The sequence below is a fragment of the Bombus vosnesenskii genome, unplaced genomic scaffold, assembly GCF_011952255.1.
Source record: "Bombus vosnesenskii isolate JDL3184/JDL3185 unplaced genomic scaffold, Bvos_JDL3184-5_v1.1 scf7180000013621, whole genome shotgun sequence".
Lineage (NCBI taxonomy): Eukaryota > Metazoa > Arthropoda > Insecta > Hymenoptera > Apidae > Bombus > Bombus vosnesenskii.
This window is the reverse complement of record NW_022883152.1, coordinates 115,017-136,201: the sequence shown is the minus strand read 5'-3', so window position 1 is coordinate 136,201 and position 21,185 is coordinate 115,017. Positions and strand designations below refer to the sequence as shown.

At 40.1% G+C, this 21,185-nt stretch overlaps 2 long non-coding RNA genes across 2 annotated transcripts; one reads left to right on the top strand and one right to left on the bottom strand.

The window, feature by feature from the left end:
• Positions 1-922: 922 nt before the first annotated feature.
• Positions 923-1,618, bottom strand: LOC117238824. The gene is made up of 2 exons (XR_004494269.1): positions 1,341-1,618; positions 923-1,237 (listed from the first exon to the last, which is right to left on the bottom strand). It is a non-coding gene; the product is annotated as an uncharacterized LOC117238824 (long non-coding RNA).
• Positions 1,619-7,590: 5,972 nt separating this feature from the next.
• Positions 7,591-8,052, top strand: LOC117238825. The gene is made up of 2 exons (XR_004494270.1): positions 7,591-7,634; positions 7,738-8,052. It is a non-coding gene; the product is annotated as an uncharacterized LOC117238825 (long non-coding RNA).
• Positions 8,053-21,185: the final 13,133 nt, after the last annotated feature.

Genomic DNA, 21,185 nt, shown 5'->3' with positions numbered 1-21,185 from the left:
CATCCCCACCGTCCATGCATTTGCTAGGCGCCCGCGATCGTTGCCACGTGCTCTTTCTTCTAGAACCTTCGGTGGAAGGACCGTTGGGATGTTGATGGTTCATTAGGCACTTCAGCGATATACATTGTCGCCGAGTGTCGCCACATCTTTATCTCTATCGTCAGTCTGTCGGATTTGAAGTATGCCGGTCGTGACAAGAGCATAGTTGTCGCCAAGCAGCGAGCTCTATAAACGTCGATTTTTGACCGTTACGTTTTTCACACTAGAAGAGGCATACGTGATCATAGGCGCGAGCGGTGGCGTGACCCGAGCATAGTGGGGGTCGTCTTCCAAATGAGACAAAGGAATAATCGAAGGGCGTTCAGTTCCTTCTGACGAATCTAACGTGACACTTCGACAAATCTGACGAGCAAACGAATTTATCTAGAGATATCGCAAAGTCGAGTCAAATTTCTGTAACATATTCATCATATTATTGTAAAATATATTATTCTATGTTAACCTGTTAATACAGTGTTACATTCATTAAACCACCTCTGTTATCCCGAAACAGGGGAACGACTATTTCGCGGCGTCGATTAACATAATCGTAGCGAGAATTTACGCCTCTCGCTGACGCGTTTTCCTAGCGACCGCGTCTCTCCGCGAACGGTCGTAACAATAGGTACTCTAACGAAATAGTAAATATAAAGAGTACAACATAACCTATAATTTCATAATTCGACTAAGGATAAATTATGACGAACCAATTAACCAAAAGTGACACGCAAAATACTTAATAAATCACGACATAATACAATATTCAATAAGGATAACCTACAATTCGACAATTTAATCAAATCTCGTAATAACTTCATGAATAATTCAAAGGAAAGGAAAAAGGAATGGAAGGATAGGAATACACATGTTTATAACAAACAGAAAATATCAAGCAATTTAATATACAGCAAATATGGACATACAAAACCACAATAAACAAAATATATCTTATATACAACTAGATATAAAATATATAAAACACCTAGGCATATTAACACACTTCAATAAACCAGGCACTATTGTCAGAATCCACACACGAAACGTCAAGATTAAAGTAAAAGGGATTCCACGAACAATACACTGGAACAAGTTAAAACTAACACAATCGAAACAGACCACAAGTACGATTTCAAGAGACAACGTAGTACGGGAGTATATGGAACAATACTGCTTGTCGAATACTGCAGATAGTGGTAACCTAAAAGGAAAAAGGAAAATTACTATGCGTGCTCTAACTATTACTTAAATATAAAATTTGTAATTCAATAAAATAATTACAAAACAGTGGAAGTGGAAAATACCTCGTGAACAATTACTCATCGTAGAAGGAAGTGTGTGTGCGAAGACAGGTTATGTGTCCATATCCGTAGAACATAATCTACGACAGCCAGCTGAAACAAATGTAGGAATTAACTTTAATTGTTTCCATACAAAACATAATATTACTAAATGTTTATAACAATATTGTGCCTAAGGAAGTGTGACAGTGCTTATCGAATCATGCAAATAGTAGAAACGTAAAAGAAAAAGGAAAATTATTATGTGTGTGTTCTAACCATCATTTAATTACACAACATGTTAATTCCGGGTGTTTCGTTTCCATTTTACCCCGATTTCGGAGCCGAGTGTTCGCTAATTAAAGAATCCGTAGTCTTGAGAATTTCTGACAAAAGAACGATTGATATAGTAGTAATGCGAGGAATAAGAGATATTGGTACTAAACGTATCGCTCAAATCTTGTCCGTTGCAGGTGTTAGTGGTTAGAGATAAATTTTTCATGTCCTCGCTGATAGTTATTTAACAATACGATATCGCGATTACTCGTTAAATTTTAAGCCAAGATTTTGACGTAATATTACACAAAATAGCCTCGCTATGTGTAAAACAAAAATAATTAATGCCTGTAATAAAACCGCTGAAAACGAGATCGATGTTAATGAAGTTGACAATGAGGTACGTGGTAGCGATAAAAGTCGATTAATCTTTCTTTTCGAAAATTCAGAGATTCATCCGTTACAGGTTCCCTACGTACTCGTACAAAAAATACAGGCCAGTTAGAAGTACAATTAATTGATCCTAACATCGCCGTACAAGGAGTCCTAATAGACTTCGCGAGCGCAGAATAGTACGTGATAGAACAAGCGACTTAATTACAGCCAAAAATCATAAAGTAATTCACCGTTCGCGAGCCCTGTGTTACTCGTGAAGACGAACAATGGTTCAGATAGATGATAGGTAGATTTTCGAGAACTAAATAAATATACGGTCGCGGATCGGTATCCTTTACCCCTCATTGCGGATCAAGTCGCGAGATTGCAAAAGCGAGATATTTTATTATTCTGGACATGGCCGGTGGGTTTCTCCAAATCCCTATTCATCCTAATTCTAGGAAGTATACAGCATTGATTACCCTCGATGAACAATTTGGATAATAAGTTGTTGTTTTCTTCGAATTCTTTTGTGCCTTTGTTCGATCCATTCGATGTCCTTTATTTGCATAACATAAGTGCGTGCGCGTTTAGTGTTTCTTCCGGAAGTCATTTTCGGGACGGCGATACTATGCTGACCCTGTCGAAAATGGGGATTCTTATACTTTCGGACAACCCTAATAATTGTGCAGCTCATACTTGTCTAAATATTCTTATATTTATGTTCTTCCTCGCTACAATTTTGTGAACCATCAAAACGTTTACTATGGAAATCCTCAGGAGTAGTCGCGTGCCAAGTCTTCTGTAGCATTTGACCCTTTTTAATTGTGGTGACATAAGAAATCATTTGGTCGGAGTGATCTGTACTACACTTTCCTTCATTGTATTCAGCAGCGGCTGCTGATTTCGATGTTGCGAACAAACGAAACGAGAGATCATTCTTGAGATTCCTTTGAAAACACGTGTAACAGTCAACGTGCCATTCGTACGTTGTCGTCTATTTGGATGATGTCCTAATTATTGCCGACTCGATAGATCAAGCTCTAAAAGTATTGCACACCGTACTAGATACCCTTGTAAAAGCCGGATTCTCCTTTAACTTTTCAAAATGTTCTTTTCTAAAGGCATCGGTACTCTATTTGGAATATGTAATTTACGACGGAGAAGTTCGTCCCAATCCGGGTAAAATGCACGCCTTGAGTTCTTTACCTGCGTCAACGACTGTCACACAGCTCAGGCAGTTCATAGGCTTAGCCTTTTATTGACGAAAATTCGTCCCTAAATTTTCACGGGTAATGAAACCCTTGTATGCGCCTACTTCCGGTAATAAAAACATGATTTGGACGGATAGGCATGGAAAAATAAGGCAAAAGGTAATTTCCGCTCTGACCGACGCGCCGGTGTGAATGGTATTTGACCCGAACTATCCGATAGAACTTCATATCGACGCTAGTTCGGATGGATATGAGGTTATTTTAATGCACAAGATTGAAGGTAAAAATAGAGTAATAGAATATTACAGTATAAGAAGTAGCCCTGCGGAATCTAGGTATCATTCTTACGAACTAGAAACGTTAGCAGTTGTGAATGCCGTCAAGCATTTCCGTCATTATCTCCACGGACGAGAATTTCTTGTCGTCTCCGATTGTATTCCTTTGAAGGCATCCAGTAGTAAGATAAATTTAAACGACAGGGTTTACAGGTGGTGGGCTTACTTACAATCCTCTACTTTTGACATTCTGTACCGGGAGGGTAAACGAATGGCCCACGTAAATTTGTCTCGCGAAATCCCGTAGACTTGGATCACCTTATGATCAACGAAGTCACAGAGAAAGAAATCAATTTGACCAAAATCTCCGAAGACTGGCTATTAGTGGAATAACGTTGCGACTCCCAAATTTCTGGGGTCGTCAATCAATTGCAGAACGAGGAGCTCACGGGAGATATCGCGAATACGTATGAATTACAGCCCGGTACCCTTCATCGTAAAATTCAGAGAAAAGGCAGAACTCTCTGCTTGTCCATTGTCCCCAGAGGTTTTAGATGGTCTGTTATTAACCATGTGCAACCGTCAATTATGCACTTAGGTTGGGATAAAACGATTGAGAAACTGTGCGAGTGTTAGTGGTTCGATGAAATGGCGGAGTATGTTCGCAAATTCGTAGAGAACTGTCACGCTTGTCAAGTTTCGAAGGCCAGTTCAGGTAAAATACAAGCTGAATTACAACCTATATCTAAGACCAGCATACCTTGGCATACAGTTCACGTGGACATAACGGGCAAACTAAGCGGTAAAAATGGTTCGAAAGGATATGTCATTGTTTTGGCCGACGTCTTCACTAAATTCGCATATCTGCATCATACTCGTAAAGTAGATTTCCCTTAGTACCGCTAAAGCACTTAAGTACTATATTTTTATTCGGCAGTCCTTGCCGGATAATAGCGGATCAAGAGAGGTGTCCTACCGGATAAAGAATTCCAAGATTTCTGGCAAGGTAAACGCTAAAACTCCACTTAATCTCAACCGGTGCGAGTAGGGCCAACGGTCAGGTAGAGCGTATTATGGGTACGTTGAAAATTATGTTCGCAATCATAGAAACGACCGAGCGATCGTGGCTAGACGCGATTGACAAAATACAGCTGGCTTCGAATTGCACCACCAACCGCGTGACTAAATCGAGCCCATTGGAACTATTAATTGGTGGAACAGCGAAGACCTTACGACTACCCGATATCCGATAATATCGAAGAAAGAGAAGTAGATATCTCTGATGTAAGACAGCGGGCAATAGAGGATATAGAAATTAGTGCTAGGTACGATAAAGGTGGAGTTGACAAAACTAAAGCTAAGGTAGTTAGATTTAACCTTGGTGATTTTGTATTATGCAAAAACGAGGAAAGAAACCAGACGAAGTTAGATCCGAAATTCAGGGGTCCATTCGAGATAGCAGAGATTTTGGAAGGAGACAGATATACTTTAAAAACCTTAGACGGCAAACAATCATATAAGGACAGACATGACAGACTGAGAAAAATGCTAGAAAGTTGCGTCCCTGCTGAGTTGGACGTCTGCGGTGATAATAACGATGCAAGTACACTGACCTCAGAGGATCATTAACATTGCATTGTGGTCATAGTAATACACCCAGTGGCGTTCTGCGCTTTCTGTTGTAACCCGTTTAGTGGTTTTCTGCGCTTTCTGTTGTAACCCGTTTAGTGGTTTTCTGCGCTTTCTGTTGTAACCCGTACAGTGGTTTTCTGCGCTTTCTGTTGTAACCCATTTAGTGGTTTTCTGTGCTTTCTGTTGTAACCCGTTGAGTGGTTTTCTGCGCTTTCTGTAATACGCTCAGTGGTTTTCTGCGCTTTCTGTAATACGCTCAGTGGTGTCCTGCGCTTTCTGTTACACGCCCAGTGTGGCGTTCTGCGCTTTCTGTTACACGCCCAGTGTGGCGTTCTGCGCTTTCTGTAATGCACCCAACGTGGCAATATGATCCCACAAACTGAGATTCACCAGTGTACGAAATCGAAAATGATCTGTTGTGTCATTGCGGTCTGACTAGCGACTCACAGAACGCACTTAACACTTTGAATAGAAATTATAACACTACAAATTCTTATTCTCTTTTATTTTTCTGTTGTCAAACCTCCGAACGAAACTTTGTTATTGCACTGGACCCCTGACTTACTTGGACATTTATTTAAATCGTCAATAATGTCAGTTGCATCGAATCTAATGTAAGAAAACACGATATTTTAGTTACACACGAGGACGTGTGATAGTCAGGATGGCCGTGTCGGAGATGAAAGAACACCGGAGCCTTTGGAATTTTGTATAATCTAGCAACATATACATATATAATATATAATATATAATAATTATATATATATATATATATATATATATATATATATATATATATATATTGACCAATTAGCAGCAACGCCAGTTTCCCTTACTCTCTGAATGAAGGCTTTTCTCGACGAATCCGATAATCTCGTGTCCTTAGACACACCCCAATATAGTTTTCCTCTGTGGCATCATCGGGACGGGAAAGTCATTCTCGCTCGCGATCTCATCGATGAAAAGAGTAACCCTTTACGACCAGTGAATATTACGCGTCCGACTTAGATTTTGTGAGCACGTTCATCTATCATCCCGTCGACCGTGGATTCGCTATTGATCATTGTCATTAGTTTCTCGAGTATCTAATTACCACAGTTACTTGTCCGGTTCTATGGTAATCGTATTTGCACTAGCCAATATCTTCTCTGTTGCATAACGACGACGTGTAATCCAAACGAAGATTCGCTTCGCGCCCCTAACCCTAATTCTAATGTAAACCCGACATATATAAAACACTATATTTTGTAAATATCTGTATAGTAAAATAGTCTGTCCACTATCTTGTTTGCTAAGACCACTTCGTCAACGTTGGATTATTTGTTATGGCGTCACAAATTTTTCCTTGATTTTCCAGTTTCTTATTGCCGTCTTGACTGTTTCGGTAGTATCTGGTTCAGTATTCCATAAGTATTCACTTTACTTTGGTAGTAGGTTTTTTGTAACTGCGTCGGCTTTAATGTATATCTTCCAATGCGAGTAACGAGCTTCTTATTATTATCAATTTCTATTCCAAGATGGTTTACAACATTCTTCCCCTTTTTAGGTTATGATTGGTTACCTCGGTATTTATTACCTTCGATATCTTCATACCGTCGTATATTATGTTTTGCAAAGTTGAATCCGTAGCCCATTCTCGTGGAGTTCCTGCGTGCACATTTCCTTTAACGATGATTGGTTGCATACAAATCTCGTTAACTTATAAGATACCTTTTCTTGTTTGCTAAGACCATTCCGTCGGTGTTGAATAGTTTGTTATAATGTCACTAATTTTTGACTTTCCAATTTTCTCACGTCTTCTCGATCATTCCAGTAATATCAACTTCGATTCTTTGTACACATTTACTCCAATTTAGTAGTTGGTTTCTCATCACTGCGTTGACCCTTGTATAAACTTCTTCGATGTGAGTAGTAAATTATCGTTGTCACTCACTTAACCTATCTTAGATATTTCTTAATTCTTCCTGCATTTATTAATTGATTTTATTTCTTCTTATTAAAGTCCGCTATGTCAACGCTGAGTTATTTCGTTATAATGTCATCAATTTTCTTGATTTTTTTCGGTTTTATTTTCCATTAACGAACTGTAAGTTTGTTGTCGAGCATCAATTATTGATTGTTGTGCTTCGTTTAGTTTAATTGAAATATAATCGTAAATTTTTAATACCATTATTTTCTTCCATATATATTAAGGCAATTGAGGTTAGTTTATCCATTCGTTTCTGCTGACAGTCGCATATTATGTTCTACGGAGTGGGTCCACAGTTTGTTTCTGCGAAATTCCTGCTTGTACGTTTCCTTCTACGATAATTAATTGTGCACTAGGTGCTTTTAACTTTCACTGCATGATTCGATAAGCACTGTCACACTTCCTTAGGCACAATATTGTTATAAACATTTAGTAATATTATGTTTTGTATCGAAACAATTAAAGTTAATTCCTACATTTGTTTCAGCTGGCTGTCGTAGATTATGTTCTACGGGTATGGACAAATAACCTATCTTCGCACATACACTTCCTTCTACGATGAGTAATTGTTCACGAGGTATTTTCCACTTCCACTGTTTTGTAATTATTTTATTGAATTACAAATTTTATGTTTAAGTAATAGTTAGAGCACGCATAGTAATTTTCCTTTTTCCTTTTAGGTTACCACTATCTGCAGTATTCGACAAGCAGTATTGTTCCATATACTACCGTACTACGTTGTCTCTTGAAATCGTACTTGTGGTCTGTTTCGATTGTGTTAGTTTTAACTTGTTCCAGTGTATTGTTCGTGGAATCCCTTTTACTTTAATCTTGACGTTTCGTGTGTGGATTCTGACAATAGTGCCTGGTTTATTGAAGTGTGTTAATATGCCTAGGTGTTTTATATATTTTATATCTAGTTGTATATAAGATATATTTTGTTTATTGTGGTTTTGTATGTCCATATTTGCTGTATATTAAATTGCTTGATATTTTCTGTTTGTTATAAACATGTGTATTCCTATCCTTCCATTCCTTTTTCCTTTCCTTTGAATTATTCATGAAGTTATTACGAGATTTGACTAAATTGTCGAATTGTAGGTTATCCTTATTGAATATTGTATTATGTCGTGATTTATTAAGTATTTTGCGTGTCACTTTTGGTTAATTGGTTCCTCATAATTTATCCTTAGTCGAATTATGAAATTATAGGTTATGTTGTACTCTTTATATTTACTATTTCGGTAGAGTACCTATTGTTACGACCGTTCGCGGAGAGACGCGGTCGCTAGGAAAACGCGTCAGCGAGAGGCGTAAATTCTCGCTACGATTATGTTAATCGACGCCGCGAAATAGTCGTTCCCCTGTTTCGGTTAAGATAACAGAGGTGGTTTAATGAATGTAACACTGTATTAACAGGTTAACATAGAATAATATATTTTACAATAATATGATGAATATGTTACAGAAATTTGACTCGACTTTGCGATATCTCTAGATAAATTTGTTTGCTCGTCAGATTTGTCGAAGTGTCACGTTAGACTCGTCAGAAGGAACTGAACGCCCTTCGATTATTCCTTTGTCTCATTTGGAAGACGACCCCCACTATGCTCGGGTCACGCCACCGCTCGCGCCTATGATCACGTATGCCTCTTCTAGTGTGAAAAACGTAACGGTCAAAAATCGACGTTTATAGAGCTCGCTGCTTGGCGACAACTATGCTCTTGTCACGACCGGCATACTTCAAATCCGACAGACTGACGATAGAGATAAAGATGTGGCGACACTCGGCGACAATGTATATCGCTGAAGTGCCTAATGAACCATCAACATCCCAACGGTCCTTCCACCGAAGGTTCTAGAAGAAAGAGCACGTGGCAACGATCGCGTACGCCTAGCAAATGTATGGACGGTGGGGATGTTGAGGGATGACAAAAGAAAGTAATCGGATCCGATCGAAAGTAAAATCATAAGAGTCAGTCTTAGAAAGTCACGCCTAGAGTTCGGAAGTAGATTGTAAAGTGTATTGATGTTAGAAAAAAATAAAGTTTTCTTTTTTTATTTTTTACCTCAAATTCCTTTTTTATTTTGTTATTTTACGTGACACTCTCGTCGATACATTGTATATGATCCGGCGGGCAGATAAGACGGTCTGCCTGCGACGTTGTAGGACCGCGAGCGACGGTTAGAAAATACAGCCTGTGGTAGGCCTCGTGGCGTAACACCTATTTTAACTTTATTATCTCTTATTTGCCCTCTTATACTAATTCTCTATATATGACTACATTTAATTAAACATTTATTTAAACAATTTCCATTTTCGTTGTATCGTGTGTTCGTTTTGGATATTCGAATTGTCCCTCGCGTTTTTGTTATATTGCGGTTTTCCGTTTTTTCGTTACGGCACGTGCGTAGCTCGGGACGTGACACCCCCCCCCTCTCTTGGGGTTCAAATTTCCTTCGGAAATTTGACTGATCGCATCCCTGAGCTCGTTCGGAGCGGATGTAGTGACTGTTGGTAGTTGCTTTATTGTACCGGTCGGTGTGATTGATATTCCTCGTAATCCTTATAATATAGAATTCATCAATCGTTGGAACGCGCTGGTGCGTTTTTCAATATATCTGTTCCCTCCAGCGTCTCGCCTGGAAGATGAAATCTGTCTTGATTTTTCTGTATCAGTGCTTCAACGTTTCTTCTTTCTTCTATGTTTAAATGTTCCAGTCGCAACAATTACATTATTTTGTCGAACCTTGTTTCTTTAGATACTGAAATATTGTTGCACGTAGTATGAGAGAACGAAGTGGGAATTGTAAATTCTTTAATTACCATTGTAGGTATGGTCAATTCGTAATCCCTCAATGTGGTATTAATTACTTTTAGATAACCCCGTCCCTTATGATTTCTCACAAACGCGTTTCCGAAATAGACTCCCTTAATCTGTTCAATTTTAGGAATAAATCCCTCGTTTGCCTCCGGATTTTCAATATTTATTGCACGTGGTACCGAACTTCGTTTCGGCACAATTATTGTATCGAACGGGCTGTAAATACTTTCCCATTTAATGTGTTTTTGCTCGTTATGCAGACGAGCTTTGCGTCCTGCAAAAATTCGGATCCTAAGATTCCGTCTTGATCGATCAGCAATGATTCATCAACTACATGAAAAGTAACTGAATGGCCCGCAACCTGTATTATTGTCTGCCCTAGGGTGACCAGGCTCGTTGCCGAAATTCCTCGAAATTCAATTGATTCTTGCTCGTTGATGGTGACTGAATCGGGTAAGGCAGGCTTCTTGATGATATTGATTTCTGATCCGGAGTCAAAAAGTAAATTTGTTTTAGTTTTAAAATCTGGGGAGACTATTCGTGCAGTTGGAGTATTTGGGGAATCGTTTGGGTTTATATATATTCGTTTCCCTTGCAAGCTACTAAAGCTTGCTTCCCTTTCGCCCTCGAGTTCACTTATTTCCGAACATTGCGAGACGCATTCCTTCCAATCTGGATCGCCATCGCCTACATCTTACGATAGCGTTTGTCATAAACCGTATTATGTTAATCGCCCGAACGAGTAAAAATTAGCTTTCGCCATTAATCCTATCGACACAAATAAATCTTACCCTACTAGACATTTGTGAAACTTATCCGATTAGAAGCTCGAGTATTTACTATATCTACATATATATATTTATTGTACACGACCATATACTATTTCTATATCTGTATCCGACGATACTTGTAACCGACATTGTAACACCTTTAATCGACAAAATCGAATAAATTATAACATATTTATATCAATATAACTCAATCGGACGAAATAAATATATTTGTCAATATCAATTGTCTATTCCGAATAACTTTAATCCTCTCCGTGCCAGTACTCCTGCGCATAGCAGGTTAGCCGAAAAGTGGAATTCATTTGCCAGTTGCATTAAACGTTAGTTAACGCTACCCAATAAACGTAAAATTAGTGGATAAACTCTTACGAAGTTCAGAAAATCACGACAGACGAAGGTATAAGGATTTGTTTTCCTACAGCCAAGAAGGTGCTTACAGAGGCACTTCCAGACTGGGAATACAATCTAGTAGTTATCAAAAATCCACGACAGACGAAGGTACAAAGATTTTTTTTCCTACAGCCATGAAGGTGCTTACAGGGGCACTTCCAGACTGGGAATTCAATCTAGTAATTACCAAAAGACACGACAGACGAACAATACCCATCACACACTAACACTTCTCGCTTAAAGAAAATAATAATAATATAACAATTTTTTAATAAAGTAGAAAGGAGAAGAAAATAATAATAATAAAGAAAAAAATTTTGAGATAGTCCTTAGACTGTTTCTGGTGGCAGCAACTACCGTATTAATCGGAAATCTAAATCAACATTTCATATACAATAATATCATTTCAATTTTCCCTTCCGATTAAATTAAATTAAACGAAAAATAAATTAAACAAAATTTTAAATTTAATTTGATTAAATTAAACAAAGCCTACACATTAAGAACGTAACAGTGGCCACATCCTGATTGAGATTAGTGAGCAAAGGACGGCCTGCGGGACGGCGGAGAGGCTGAAGGCTGCGTGCGGTCAGGAAGTGGAGATCGTACCGCTCCTGAATAGGACGACGATAGAGATCAAGAACATCGACCCTCTATCCACCAGGGAATGTTTGATCGGGGATATTTGCAGGGATCTGCAGAAACGCAGTTTGCAATCGTCTCGGTGCCTGCTAATAGCATTCAGCGGGGGGACGCCTCAGTCTGAATTAGAACAGGGTGGATTGTTGCCAGTGCTAAGGTACTGCAAAGCATCATTAGATGTTATAGGTGCCACGACATCGGGCATGTGGTGGCGAAATGTAAAACCGTGGAGCCGGGCATGCAAAACTGCCGTAGATATGGGTTAACTGACCATAAATTGAGCGACTGTAAAAATGAGTCGCGATGTTCTTGGTGTATGAAGTATTATGGAGCCAACGTTGGGCACGTCAGAGGCTCTTTGGCGTGCCCAGTAGTAAAGAGATATAACAGTCAGAGAGGACGGTGTAGAAGACCTGCGGTCATTAAATTCAGAGAAAGAAACAGGGCGACCCTGTTCAAGGCGATAGAGTTGAGAAAAAGCGAGAGAACGAGTTGACGCGTTGAATGGGGTCTGGCCGAAGTAATGTTTAATTAATGGTACCGCCGGTAACATGAACGCCGCATCTGCGTGGAGATTTGTCCCTTGGACGCGGCGTCCATGGCTAAACGGGGTTGTTTGTTTTTGTGCCAAATGTATTGGTCCTCAGTCTTATGGAGTCGATGAATAGATATGGCTTTAGTAAGTGACACTCCGTTAATCACACTTTGCTAAGTTTTTCTTTAGCGAAGTCTGTCACGCCCTGGCCTTGACTTCTCAACTCGGTCCATTGTCTCATATGGTCTTTCTGTAATCTGCTTCTGGTCTTCTCTATGTCCTCGGAAAAAGCCGGTCAATTTATCCTCAGGGAGTTTGCAATTTTCCTTAATTTTTGTTCTGTTCTGTCGTCTATTAAACTGGATGCTGCTGGATCCAGCGAGTTCTTCATTTTAATAGCGTTCATTAGAGTGCGGAGCTTCACAATATGCTCAAATCTCGGTAACCCTAATCCTCCATTGGTTTTGGGTGTGTAGAAGAACCAAAATGCGGTTGAGAGCGTTAGGTGAAGAATCCCTTTGACTTCCTGCCTGACTTCAATGTCGAGTAACTTTAATATTCCCTCGCAAGATGGATTTATTAATAGGCTATAGATATAGTGAGGGAATATATAGCTTAAGAGAAGTTTTATGTTTTGGCCTGGCTTTAATGACAATTGCCTCGTTTTCTTTATCGTGCTCAGAATTTCTGGCACGATAATCCCACATCTTAGGCCCTTCCATGGTCCCATCTTTGCATCCAGGTACCTGAAGCCCTCTTCACGTTCAATATTAGATATTTTTTTGATTTCCGCTTCTATCTCTGGGTCCCTGACGTACCAGGTGTTCTTCTTTGAGACCACCTGAAACGCCAAGAATTTCTCACCAGAGATACTCATTCCCAGGCTCTTTAGGTAATCCTGAACCATGGACAGTTGTTCTTGAGCTTCTCTTTTGTCCTTGCCGAACAACACAATGTCGTCAGCGAAGGCCAATCTAGGGACCTTATTTCTCTCATTAATTTGTATGCCCTCAGTCTTTTCTTCTGCTGCCTCCAGCAGCGGCTCCAGACACAAGTCAAATAGTACTAGCGACAAGGGATCACCCTGTTTAACTCCCCCGAGAATTTCGATCACGACCCCTGCTCCATTCTTCGCTTTGATCTTGATCTTGCCATTTTTGTACATGTTTTGTATTAGTTCGATCAGCGGGGTCGAGATACCTTTTCTTGACAGACAATCGCCGAGTGGAGCACCGTATCAAACGCTTTTGAGATGTCCATTATTATGTAGACACCTCCTTTCTCCTTTTTACTGTGATCAACGGCTGCGTTTAGGAGTTGTACATTTACTTTACATTCGTTTTCGGAGGTGAAGCCCTTCTGTCTTATATTTTGTACGATATTCCTCCTTATTTTCCTATCGAGAATTGAAAAGACAATTCTGCCGAGCATAAGGCTTATAGTTATAGGTAGCCAATTCTCGGCCTTCCTTGCATCCTTGTTTGGTTTAGATATTAGTGTTCTTCTATTATCTCTCCAACTCTCTGAGAAGTGAGAAGTAAAATAAAGGGTGTTGTATAACAGCGTCAATACTGTGAGCAGGCACGGATTAACAGATGTTTATTTTGCAAGCCGTCCGGACCCGCGGCTGTTTTGTTTCTTATTTTCTTGGCCCACTCACTTATTTCCTCGGCGATTATTGGTGGAAACTATTCCTGAATAAAATCTCCTGAGATACATCCTACCGGTATTGGAGAGTTTGATGGCCCGATTTTGCCCCATAAATCTTTGTAAAGGTTTTCCACCTCTTTTGCTTCAGGAGATTGTACGGCTGGTTCCAAGTAGGCCAAATCGTTATTAGCAATAACGTTGGCTAACTTCCTCGGACACTCCTTAAATATATCTTGACAACGTGCGTAAAGATGCCTTCGACTTCGGTTTCTGTTTTTTTTGTTTTTATTTATCGTTCTTTTGTTTCCTCTTTGATCTTTGTTTTGGAGCTTTTTTATTTCTTCATCCTTTGCATTATTTCTTATTAACGCTCTATATAGAGACGTGTCGACAAATTCATTAATTTTCATCGCCAAAATTTCTTTATTTCATCTCACACCTTCTTTTTCGTTAGATATTTCTCGTGTGAAAGTGGTCACTTCGAGTTTTTTCTATTTCTTTTCTCAGACTGCGCAGCCATTCACGAATCGATTCTTCGCTTACTTCATCATTCTCTATTCCTGCTGGCGCACAGCCTGGATCAACGGGATCGCATTCTCCCTCTGTCTCCTGGGCACCCTCTTAAGTGCTTGCGTCCTCATTACTTATCTTCAACTTTTTTCTTTTGTTCTTAATTTGTTCTACTGTTTTACTGGTGAGGACCTTACTTATTTCCAGATTTCGATATTTGTGATCTTTATAAATTTGATCAAGCTCTTTCAGGAGGGTCACTTCTTCTACCGTCCATATTTTATTGTTTATATTTGTGAGGTCCGTTCCCTTCCTTTTCTCTCTCTACACGGCTTTGGTATGAGAATTACTCCATTTCCTTCTAAATAAATAAATAAATAAACATATAAGTAATTATCAATAAATAAATATATTATTTCTCAACCGTTTAAAAGCAAGTTGCACGTCTGTATAGAGCTACGCGACACATTCATAATAATTGTGTTTGTTTCGCTTCTTGTAACGCCAAGTTCCTTTAAATTTTCAATAGTCTCAGGCGCTATGACCCCTTTGCTTCCTAATACCACCTGTAAAATGGCTCCTTCATCGACGCCATACTTGTCCTTTAACATATTCAAGCATGGGAAGTATTTGTCGATCTTCTGTTTTGCAGCTTTTTGGAGATAATCTCTGTTCTCGTAGCGAACAGTTACGTCGACTATGAGAATCCGTTTCTCACCGCGAAGACCGGTTTGTATCGATCATCTCCATCTTTGATTGTAGGTTAGACGAACACTTCATTTTGGACCTGTAACTTTATTGCGAGGAGAGTTTTTACCTCGTCATGCCTCTTGCTTCTTAGTCTTTTTGTGTGTTGACACAGCCCTAAAATGTGCTAGGGTTTCGGGCTGGGCATGACATTTTCTGCACATAACGTTTATCCTTTTATCCGCCTGGATAAACGCCCTGACGACGAAAGAGCGGAAGACGAAGTTATAATTCAAATAATAAATCGGCTTGCCGATCTAACGGGTTTTTACCGTGAAAAAAGGGTTTGAAACGCCTAAAAAATAAGGGAATCCGTTCCTTTGATGACAGTTGACGACATGGCTATGAAAAGGATTATGAGATGGAATGATTGAACAAATTCTTGGATAACACACAAATTTAATTTGAAAATAGATAACTCAAATATTGCCTCGGACGCAGTGCTTCTCGTTCCTGGAAGCGACTTGAGCTTCAAAATAATGATGCCGTTAATTGGGGACAAGGTTGCTTGTGCGGTCTGCGAGAAAAGGGAAGTCCGCCTCTTTTTTATGACGTTGAGTGACATGGACAAGCACCTTAGCCTACACCATGTGGATGCCCGCATTTAGTGGGGATGTACACATTGCGGAAGGAGTTTCCCGAAGCTTCATGGAGTAAGGTGCCACATACCGAAGTGTAGTGGCACAAGTCAAAGTAATGAAGGATCGTATAATATAAGTGTGAAGCTTGCCCCATGAGTTTCGGGACACAAAGAAGGCTTCCACCCTCAAGAGAAAAAAAAGGTTTACGCAATATTTACCGAATAAACCTGATAAATTCTAATGTTCTAACAAAGTATGTTGTAAATGGACTTCCTTATTTGGGAAAAAGCAAAAAGGCCCTGCTTTAAACGGTAGAATTTTGTAAGAAAACAAAATTTGGGGTAGATATAGCAGACCAAATGGCAAAAAAATATAGCGTGAAGTCGAGATCAAGAAGATGGCTACTTCAAGTATTTTTAATATTTTAGATTTAGCTGGCATAAATGGCTGGATTTTATATAAGGAAACCACAGGTGAGCAGATACCCAGAACAGATTTTATATTTCTATTAGCAGATGAATTTGACGCTGACGATGAAAAATCACGGATAGAACATAAAGCATTTAAGATCCAAAGTACGTCATAGGACTCACTTTATTCACGCAAATGATGTCAGATAGGGTACTGTAATAATAATAAGGCCACCACCATTTGCAATCTTTGTTAAAAATATTTATGCGGAAAATTCACGCAGAAGAAAGTTTACGTTTGTAAGAAATGTGACGAATAATTTTGTACCTAATAATTTAAGTTTATATTTATATGTCGGAGATGAAAGAACACCGGAGCCTTTGGAATTTTGGATAATCCCGCAACATTGTAACCTAGAGTCTACTATAGCTGTAATTAAACAATTGTAGTTATTCAATCCGATTGTAATTGTTCGAGAGTTGTGATAATGAGCTTGGGCTCGAGGCGACAGTCAGTCGCCGAACGTAGCCGCGGTCACGGGATGAACGCTTTGTCTAACAAAGGCATGGAATAATTATATAGCTCTCCTTAAAAAGGAAATAGTTGTAACACACGACAGTAAACATTCCAACGGTCTCTGTCCCGTAGCTCGCCACACGCAGACCCTATTCTTCGAATAAGATGATTGCCAGATGTCGATGCGTCTCCGCAGTACATGTTCAGCTAGCCCGAGGGCCCGTTATAAATCTTAAGATTTAGTCAACTAAAGTCCTTCAAACAGACAAACAGTCTTTGTCCCAACTACGGGAAAATAGGGGAGACCTATTTTTCAACGAGCTGCGTCTCCCACTAGCAACTTTCCCTCGAGGGCGGCTAGCATCTTTTTCTAACCACCGATATGGAGATTAACCAATTAGCAGGAACGCCAATTTCCCTTACTTTCTGAACGAAGGTTGTCCTCGACGAATCCGATGATCTCGCGTCCTTAGACACACCCCATCATAGTTTTCCTCGGTGGCATCATCGGGACGGAGATGCATTCCTTTTTGCAATCTCATCGACGAGGATTAACGCCTTACGGTTCGTGAGTGTTACACGCTTGAGTTAGTGTATCGCGCAAGTAGATCTATCATCCCGTTGGCCGCGGATTCGTTATTGAACCTAAGACCAATATCACTAGTATCGCGAGTGTCCAACCGCCACGGTTGATTGTCAAGCCTGTACTATCCATACTCGTGTTAGCAAACCGTCCCTTTGTTATACCGCGACGATGGCCAGTTCCAATGAAGATATGTCAAACGCCCACAACCCTATGGCCGTCACCTCTCCGACATATATATTCTCAAAGATCCAACAACTTCAATGTGATACAAGATTACGTATGTGGAATGACAAACTACGAATAAGTACGATCTGAGACTCGGTTTGTGTTGACGACTGTGATGATGTATCTTCTGTCGATTGACTGTTTTCGACATGTGGATTCTGCGACTTGACTTCTGATTCTTGCTGTTGCTTGAACTGTGTTTTAACTCGAGCTGGTTTTAACTGACTGTTCGCTCTTATGTTATTACAGAGGAAAGCACGGCATGGGTGTGCCCTTTGAACGAAGAAGGCGGTTTCGTTCACACTTTTCGTCAGGAAAGTGAGGGTAACGTTCCAAGATGTCCATTGGTTATGACCCACGTTAATGAATAATGATAGGAGGAGGAAACCTCCTACCAACGTTGCAAGTGGATGTCATTGTTCATGGGAAACCGGCTTTTCCGTTAGATAAATATCCACCTTTTCCGTTAGGCAACTATGCGCTGTCTCCGTAATTTTTAAGAGCGCATAATAAACTTAAGGGCTTTCCTAGGAACCAGCCATAAACCGAAAACACTTTTAAGATTAGAAAGTCTTTCAGGACAAACAGATTAAAATAAAAACATGTGTTGTAGCAATGAAGTTAAAAAGTTCAAGTACATCTCATACATACCAGTATCTCTACTATCGGATAAGAAGTATTGCTTATCTGCTTACTACGTGCATCTTAGGCGTGTCTCTATTTCGTTTTTTCTTTTCTTACTTTAACCGCGCGTTATACGTTGCACAGTGAATTGTTTCTTAGCAGCGATTGCATACGTACGTAATAAATTTTCAAACTCGATTTTCTCCAAAACTAAGCCTGGGGCGAAAAAATTTTGTTCCATATTTTCTTCCTATTTTTTTTCTTTTTTTTTATGGGGAAACATTCTATGTCCGCTTTGTACATGTTATTTCTATGGATGCCATATAGTATTTGTCATTTTGTTTGAATCAATTTAAAAATCCCTTTTAATAAGCGAATTGTTCAATACTATTTATGTTCCATATCTTTATTTATAACACTTAAAAAATGTTATATCTCAAAATACGATGGTGTATGAAATTTTCAATTGAGTAACAGAGAGTATGTGCTTATGGATATATTTGCAACACACATTCATAAATTTACTAAGGCATTTAACATAAGAAATGGTTCTTACGTTAAATGCCTTAGTAAATTTATGAATTTTTAAAGAATTTTAAGATTTTTATTTCTAATTACATTTAATTTTATAATAATTTTATTTCTAAATTACAAGTTTCTACCTTATTAATTTTCCAGTATACTTTATTCGCTCAATGTTGCTCGTGACCAGAAAATATTTTTCAAAGTTAAATGGAGGATGAAATCGCTTCCAGGCATAACGAATCGCGGAGTTCTTTAACTTGTTGGAATATCTTTCACGTCCGCAAATTTATGTTATCATAATATCTATGTTACTCCATTATATACGTAGTCCACCTCATCCACCATGGTTTACACGCATCAGGACAACTAAACCCTCTTGCACAATAACTTGACAAGACACAAAAGCCAACGAACGATATTAGTAAATTGACAAGTTACAAGTTATAGATTATAGACTTCTGATATATAATTGTGCAATTTCATATCGATGATTATTTAATTTTACATATCGCCTTTATGCTGATTTATTTGTTTATAAATAAAGAAACGGTGGTATAAGAAGTAATGGAAATAATCGATTCCAGGAAAGAAGCGGTTCTAACAACACAGCGTTCTAATAATACTTATATTAAATTATAACTCCCCTTTTCTAAATTCTATATTAGTGGCATATTTTCCATGATGCTTAATTTTATAATTTAATACTAATCATAAAGATGCGATCTATTTCGTATCGCGTACAAAATCATTTTAGCTTTCTATATAATATTTATGCTAACATAGCAGATATCAGAAATGATATCATACGTGTCTTTCTACAAATTAATACAGTATTTTCCATGTTTACATCCGTCTTGTTTCACCGACAAAAATTCTTCCATATCTGCCATTGCCGTACCATACCATACATTCTGAATGCCAGAACGTATTATCATATTTTACGAATCAGTTTTCTTTATTGGTGAGACGCCCTCTTCTAAAGTTCCTTGTTATTTGCACACTGCTTCGACATGAGTCGAAATTTCAACGCCATTAGCGGAAATGCAACACCTGACTGTGTATCTTGTGAAAATCCTGTGATTCCATAAAATCACGCAATTAAAAGAACTTTAAAATTAGGTAGATAAGGTATACATGTTACTGTAGGTATGTGAGTAATCGGATTACATTATCAAGCTCATCGCAAATAGACAATTTGTTGTTCAAATCTCTTGCAATATCACTTTTTCATTCTACCAATGATAGCGCATAGAAATGTCTATCTCACAGTCAGTCATCCTTTGATCTCATCAGCTAGCCGACCGTCTCACCACTTCTAACATCGCTACCATTCGAGCACTGAATCGAACCCCCTGTGCCTAATATACTCTTGATTCCTGCCGAATCAGCGCGTAGCAGATGTCGTTTTGATAAAATGTCCTAATTCATAGTTCGGGAAGCTGGGTTAACACGGCGACATGTCAGCACGGTGACTGTCAAAGTGCACTCAGCACCAGCGAACCTCATGCACAATCATATATATACAGTAGCCGCCCGAGCGATCCCCTTGTCAGCTTCGAGCCACCAAGTCGGGTGTATACGCGCGGACACAGCGGGCACGATTCCATATGGCACTGCCACTTCTTTTTATTTCTTTTTTTTATTAACCTGGAGGAAATCCGCACCAGGCCACTTCTGGGGAAAAGCGGCGTGATAGGACCGGACTCTAACCGACTAAAACCTTCACGATGAGTGTCACGGCTGCGATCGAGACGGGCCTGGGAACCGGGGTAAACCGGGGAACCGGGCCCCACTCCGCGCACAATACGTCCCCTAATGGAGCGATGTGCGGCCACGTCACACCGCGCGACGTCGCCGGACTGCTTTGCGGGCCCGAGGCGCTGAGCTGCCAGTGCCTAAGTTTGAATCTCACAGGGGGGCGCGGCGGACCTAGCGCGTCACACCGAAGCGCATCCACGGCCTCTGCCGCGTCCTCGCCGGTCAATCCTTTCGGGGTGAGGGTACCGCACCCTCGCCTTCTCCGAGGCCGTTTCCCGAAGCATAACCTGCTCACAGAAGGAGGTCACGGCCCTCCTTCTTCTCTCGCTTGCCAACAATGCCTTGAGGATCGTCGCCGGCGAAAGGTCCCATCCGATTTCCACGATGAGGTCGTGGAGCGGCCGCGCCCACGCCGGGCAATATTCCAGCGTGTACGGCGTCGAATCCACGCTTGCATCGCAGTGGTGGCAACGCGCGCTCGCCTCTTTCCTGATTCGGTGCTGATACTCACCGAAGCAACCGTGTCCGGTGAGCACCTCCGTCACCAGGGGAGGCCCGCCGTCGTCCAACCAAACGTCTCAGTTTGGAAGGACGGCCCCGAGGACCCTTAGCCCCGGCGTGCCCGCTCTCGTGTCGAGGCTGGCGCGCCATTTGTTGAGCAAAGCCCACCGAGCCCGAACCCTAACGTCGGCGTCCACCGGGTCGATCCCGCCCGATAGACCCCGAGTGTAGAGATAAATCTCGCAACACCTCAGGGCCTGCAATTCGAACGGGGAAAACCCGGAGAGCACCGACGCTGCTGCCACCGAAAT